The following is a 6,121-nucleotide window of genomic DNA, read 5'->3' on the forward strand; positions in this document are numbered from 1 at the left end:
ACTTGTCATACAATGCGTTCCCTTACAAAAATGTTCTATAGAATATTCCATTAAAATTTTTTACTGAATATCCTATAGAATATTCTAAGGGATTTTGGAACCTATTTTATGCAACGTTCTACAAAACGTTCTATAGCACCTTTAATAGAATATTCTATAACATATGTCATGTTTTATAGAATACTCAATAGAATATCCTTCAGAACATTCATTAGAATGTTCTATAGAATACTGGTATTCTATGGAACATTCTAACACATATTCTATGACATCCTATATGAAATGTTCCATAAAATATTTTCAATCTATGGAATATTCCATTAATGATCCTATTGAATATGTGACAAAATGTTCCATAGAATATGTATTCTATAGTATATTTTATAGGATAATCTATTAAATATGCTATTGGATGATAAATGGTATATTCAACATTCGTCCATGTTTCGACTTTGAAATATATCACTTTATAACAACATAATCAAAACTTCTTTCTGCCAAGAGTGAGACATACAAACAAATAAAATATTCCGAAATATATGTAACAAATTTATTTACTTAAAGTTCAATTGATGCAAAGATTTAATGAAAATGCCTTGCTTAAATTACATATAAATAAATCTAGAGATTAAAGAAATTGAAATACATATATTATACAACAAAGAATAAAAAACAAGTCCTATAAGTGTCCATATAACTTTAATCTGCATGTAGAACTCTAGTTCTGGTAATTAAGTCTGTCAAATAACCATTTTGTTTCGTGGATAAAACAACTGCAGCCGGTTGTTTGAAGGCTGTTTAGCTTAAATTGTAGTTAAGTAAAATTATATACATTTCACACATTTTGAGGAGGATTCAATTGAAATATTATGCACTAAGTAATTGAAAACAATATGGTGTCACTGAAATTGAAATATTTTAGCTTGGTTTTTTTATGAATGTATAAATTTATTCAATATTTTCTAGATAAAATTATTACCATACTGCAGTTTTCCCACCAAATAAAATGACTGTGCAAGAAAATAGCAAAAATAAACTAGGCTATTATACTAAATATATTTACATGTACAGAACATGTAAATAGTAGAAAATGGAATGTCATATAGTTACTGATGTCCAGATGCTTTCAACTTGCTTTTCTCAACTTGCACAATATTATTAATCTTTGGTGCCATAACTTGTCATATGTCTGCCTCTTTTCCCTCAAACCTTTTTGCACTATACTTTAGACACAGCTAGAAAAGGTAAAACTCATCAATAACTGAACCAAGATATGTATATAAGATATATTAACTTAGACCAGACATAATTACTAACAATTATACTGCTTACCATATATACTCTTAACTTTCTCTCTCTGGTTTTGCATCCTTTTCTTTGAATTAAGCTAGGCATTTGAAGCCTTTCCAGTGATGGAATGAGAGCAAAGTTGTTCTTGCATCCACGGCACTGCATAAACAAAACCTTTCACATTTAATATTGCTTTAATAGAGCTCCATTTTGACCTTTGGTTAGTGTGATACTTGGACAAAAGGAAATCTGTAAATTTTAACAGTAAACACACAATTAAACACTTGAGACCTAGCTTATATTTAATTCAATTTTAATGATATATAAAATTTATCTAGAGCTAGTGCAAATGTCTTGACAGAAATAATTTTTAGTTGGAATGGCTCTATTTATGGTGGTATAAATAAAAGGTGTAAATAAAATGTTCAAATAAAAAGTTTAATCTAAAGGTGAATAAAAATTTATGAGATTAATTATAATGGTATACAGAACATATGTTGCCTATACAAACATATAGCATTTATAGCATATACAAAACAAACTCACCACTGAATTCCAATACTTTAGATACACATGTTGTTGTAGATGGGTCAATGAACTTTTGATTATTTTTTTAACTTTAGAAATTTCTCATTGCCATGGCCTTTCTTTCTCACGATCCTATTCACCTTTCACGCATTTACAAAATTATCCATATCTTCTGATTCTTCTCGCATACTAAAGCGCGTTTCACCACCCTCCTATGATTCCTCTTTGACAAATTCAAAGAATGCGTATTTTATGTTAAAATACGAAAGAAAAACGCACTAAATTCTACCAGTATCAGTTATAAAACGTTGAAACAACGGATGACAAACTACAGACAAATACGCGCTCAAAATTTGAAAATAATGCGTGGCGGTTAAACAAGTCCCACATAACCTTGCGGCCTTGTTTGGGCAAAACGCCCGCCATCTAACCTGCGAACGGGCATATTATGAAACAGATATGACTCATATGAGATATGTCATATGTGTGAAATATTCGTGAATTGTCTTTACAAAACTAATGATTTCTGCTGAGAATTTTAACTTTAAGACTTTAAAAGTATGTCGAGAGAACCTTACAAAAAATGCGAATATAATTCTCGACTAATGAATAGTGTAGTAAAAATGTTATATTTTAAATTGCATAAAGGTCTCATTCTGTATAACATATATTCTATAGAATATTGTGTACAGCATAATCTATAGAATATATTATTGGATATTTAATGTGAATGTGCAATAGAATATTCTATAGCATCTCTAAATTCTATAGAATATTGTGTACAGCATGTTCTATAGAATATATTTTACTGTGAATGTGCAATAGAATATTCTATAGCATCTCTAAATTCTATAGAATATGGCAATGGAATATGCTATAGGATAAGAAGTCCTATAGAATATTCTATGGGATTTAGAATATGTTATAGCATATTCTATAGGATTCTATAGAACATTTTCGTAAGGGTTTGGATGCCCGTCATGCTCATTATTCACATGCCTCATAAATGACAACCATTTTGCCTCTATGAGAGATGAAAACCCAGCTTTGGTAGATGTAGCACACCAGTATAAATGATTCTTGATGGATTTAGCCCATTCTGCTAATATTTCACAACCCTTCTCCTTGCTAGCTTTTAAAACCTTCTTCACCGTAGACTTTGCCTGGTGCCATATGTCGTAGTAATGAGTGGTATCTCTCTGCATGGTTCTCATCCACTTACCTATACCACGATGACGATCGGATACAAATGTGTTAATTGGAAGGTTTTCCTTGCCTTTTATTGCGTCAAACGAGCGTTTGGCCCCCTCTAACTCCATTTTATTGCTGCTTCCAACCTCGTTAGCCTATAACCAATTTTGGTGTTTGCGTGGTTAAAACAGTCATAATATAAAGAACTGCAAAAGCCATATTTAGATAAAAACAATACCTGAAGTAGTTCGAAATGTACCAGTTTAGTTAAATTACAATTCAACATGGTATAACATCCATATTTCGCACTGTGTCCCATGCTATCAAATCTACCGTCTCCAGCCCAAACACTGTCTTTTATCTCTTTTAACTGGCTTATTAAAATACCTCGAGATTTTTCCCAATACTGTAGTATCAATGGAAAGATAAATTTTCTTTGATGATAGAAAAAGGTTCTCGCGCAGTATATTTAAAGTCCTAAGTGCCTGAAGAGTAGAAGAACTTTGCTAACAGAGGATCCGGACATGAGAATTGCGAAGCTCAGCAGAATATTGCCAGCAGGATGTTTTCCTAACACTAACGGTTGGCTTCTCCACGTGTAAGATCCTTTACATGCTTTACATCTTTGTTCCACTATTGCCATTGTTCCACGAACTTTTATGTCAACACTTGGCGATTCGGTCTTGCAGTGAAAGCAGAACAATGAAAACAGTGAAACCAACATACTGTAAAAAACTATAAACTTTGGCTCTGTATCCGCTAATCTAAAAAACAACAGTAGTAATATGTCGAAATAATATTTCCGTATTTTTCAAAGTATTTTATGAATTATTCACTGATGCTGCGTGTATATAAAATCTACCTTGCATCTTGTGATGTGCCCTCTCGTACTTCCTCTCCATCGTCTTCGAGCTCATCATCAGCTGACGAGTCTGTTTCTTCATCCTCCATATTGGCATTCCAATCTGGATCTCTAAAATTATCGATCAATTCACCTTCAGAGCTGTTTGCCAGTGATCTATCTTCATCATCCAAAGCCTCATCCAAGATGCCTATATCTTCACCAGTTTTGTTTTCGTCGGAATTGTAGTTACTTCTACTCTCGTCTTCAGACGAACTGGAGGACATCTCTTGTCGCAAAGATTCAACGATCTTAGAAAAAGATAACAAAATATTTATAGTAGCTCATTCTAAAGAACTCACTTCAACAAGCCCTAAAATAATCATGTGAGACTGTAGTATCACAGTAATCATGTAACTTAGAACCAACCTTTTTGAGGTTTTTACTCTCCTTCCTTAATGCTGTTATTTGCCGCTTTCTCTTTAAAAGGCGATGTTTTTGCACAGACGTACTCTCTGAAGGTTCTCTAGTTTTTCTTTTTCCAGATCACATTTGGTGCACCGAAGCAATTCCTGATCTTCGGATATAAAACTCTCTTCATTTGGATTGTCAGAAAGAATCGGACTTTCGCATGCTGTCTCTTGTGTAGGCATTTCATCTAATTCAATTTTATCTGCTTCATCTTCATCTGAAGTTGTGTGCTCTTCCTCGTCTTGGTTGGAATCACCCGATAGCGGTGATAACTGGTGCCGTATTATCTGTTGATAAAAAAGAGATTGATATAACAAATAATATTCAACACGCAAAAAAATATTCAAATATTTTTTGTCAAGTTGTTTGAATAAAAGACTCACCCTTCTTTTAGCACGTGAAGTAGTTGGCATTTCATCCAGGATGACAGTATCTTTAGTTGGAACAGACCCTGGTGTTAGATATCTAGCTATTGGTTTGAGTTCGTCAGGCACCCCAACATGATACCTTGTTGCGAAGCAAGATTTCTCGAAATGCGTGGAACATATAACTGACGATTTGCTTGGAACAAAATTTGGCCGATGTCTTCGCACGAATTTTATCCAGTTTTTCCGCTGTTCCTCTTTCTCGGGAAACTTGTGCATTGATATCCCTTCAACGTGATAGGTATTTGTGCAACTGCGCAATCCAGGACCTCCACAAACACAGTATTTACCCCTTTTCGGCCTTTTTTATGCTTGAAGCCATTGCTGGATCGCGTTCGATGGAAAATGAATAATGATTGTTGCTGCGCAGTTTTTATAGAGGGCTTTTGCGTGAATGCGCAGATGTGATGGCAGTGGAAATGCGACAGTGGAAATCCGCCCTCAGGATTTGCGCACACCACTTTGGTTTTTGTGGTTATATATCTACCCAGTAACAACTAATATTCTAGTATAAGTGCGTATACCCATACTGACGCAGCAACCGCAATTAGTGACTAAGGAATAAATTGCGCGTAAACAGGATACCGATACAGCGCATCTAATCACCACAAATAGACGAAAACAGCTAGGACATGTCAAAATACTGAAACGTCAGGCAAACGGGGATGTCTATAAATCTACCTAAGTTTACAGAATAACATATTATACAAAGTTTGCTAAATCAACGAAATGAAGTCCGTGCGTCCGCTAAGCCAATATTAATTACACGGAATATAAATATAAAAACTGTCCCTGTAGATACCTACGAAAATGTCTACAGTTTAAATGTTCAAAGCTACATTCGGCCGCTTATATAGGTGATTAAAAAGTAAAAATTGATGTATTTTGATATGATGGTCTTCACTTGACCAATACACTGCATCTAAAAGACGCATATTTCTTTGGGAGCTCATCAAAGTGCAAAAATATTGCGATTTTACGTGGTAGACGCTCCAATGTTTATAGTATTTCTAAATAGGAAGAGCGCACTGTGTCACACTGCATACGTCATCACGACCTTTTGGCCGCGTGAGGAATTTCAACAGTTTTTATTTTCATAGCCCAACTTTGAACCTAAATTTTTCTTACTTCTAGTCCGAATTTGTCGACAATTTTGGTATCTTTATGATCGGGAAAGAACAAATTTTCAGAAAATATAAAAAACCCAAAAGCGAAATTTTCATTGCATATACACTTTAAAGGAATGCTTTCTACTTCTTCGTCAACAACGTTATACAATGGACCCCAACGATAACCTTGAAAAATATATCATCTTAAAAAAAAATTCTTCTTTTGCTGTATGTGATGTATTGGACTGAATAATAGGAATACCTGA

At 33.9% G+C, this 6,121-nt stretch overlaps 1 pseudogene; it reads right to left on the reverse strand.

Moving 5' to 3' along the window:
* Positions 1-2,762: 2,762 nt before the first annotated feature.
* On the reverse strand, positions 2,763-4,734 carry LOC114542759 (annotated as a pseudogene).
* Between the last annotated feature and the right edge of the window lie 1,387 nt (positions 4,735-6,121).

Source organism: Dendronephthya gigantea, unplaced genomic scaffold, assembly GCF_004324835.1.
Source record: "Dendronephthya gigantea isolate DGI-Jeju-01 unplaced genomic scaffold, DenGig_1.0 000390F, whole genome shotgun sequence".
Taxonomy (NCBI): domain Eukaryota; kingdom Metazoa; phylum Cnidaria; class Anthozoa; order Malacalcyonacea; family Nephtheidae; genus Dendronephthya; species Dendronephthya gigantea.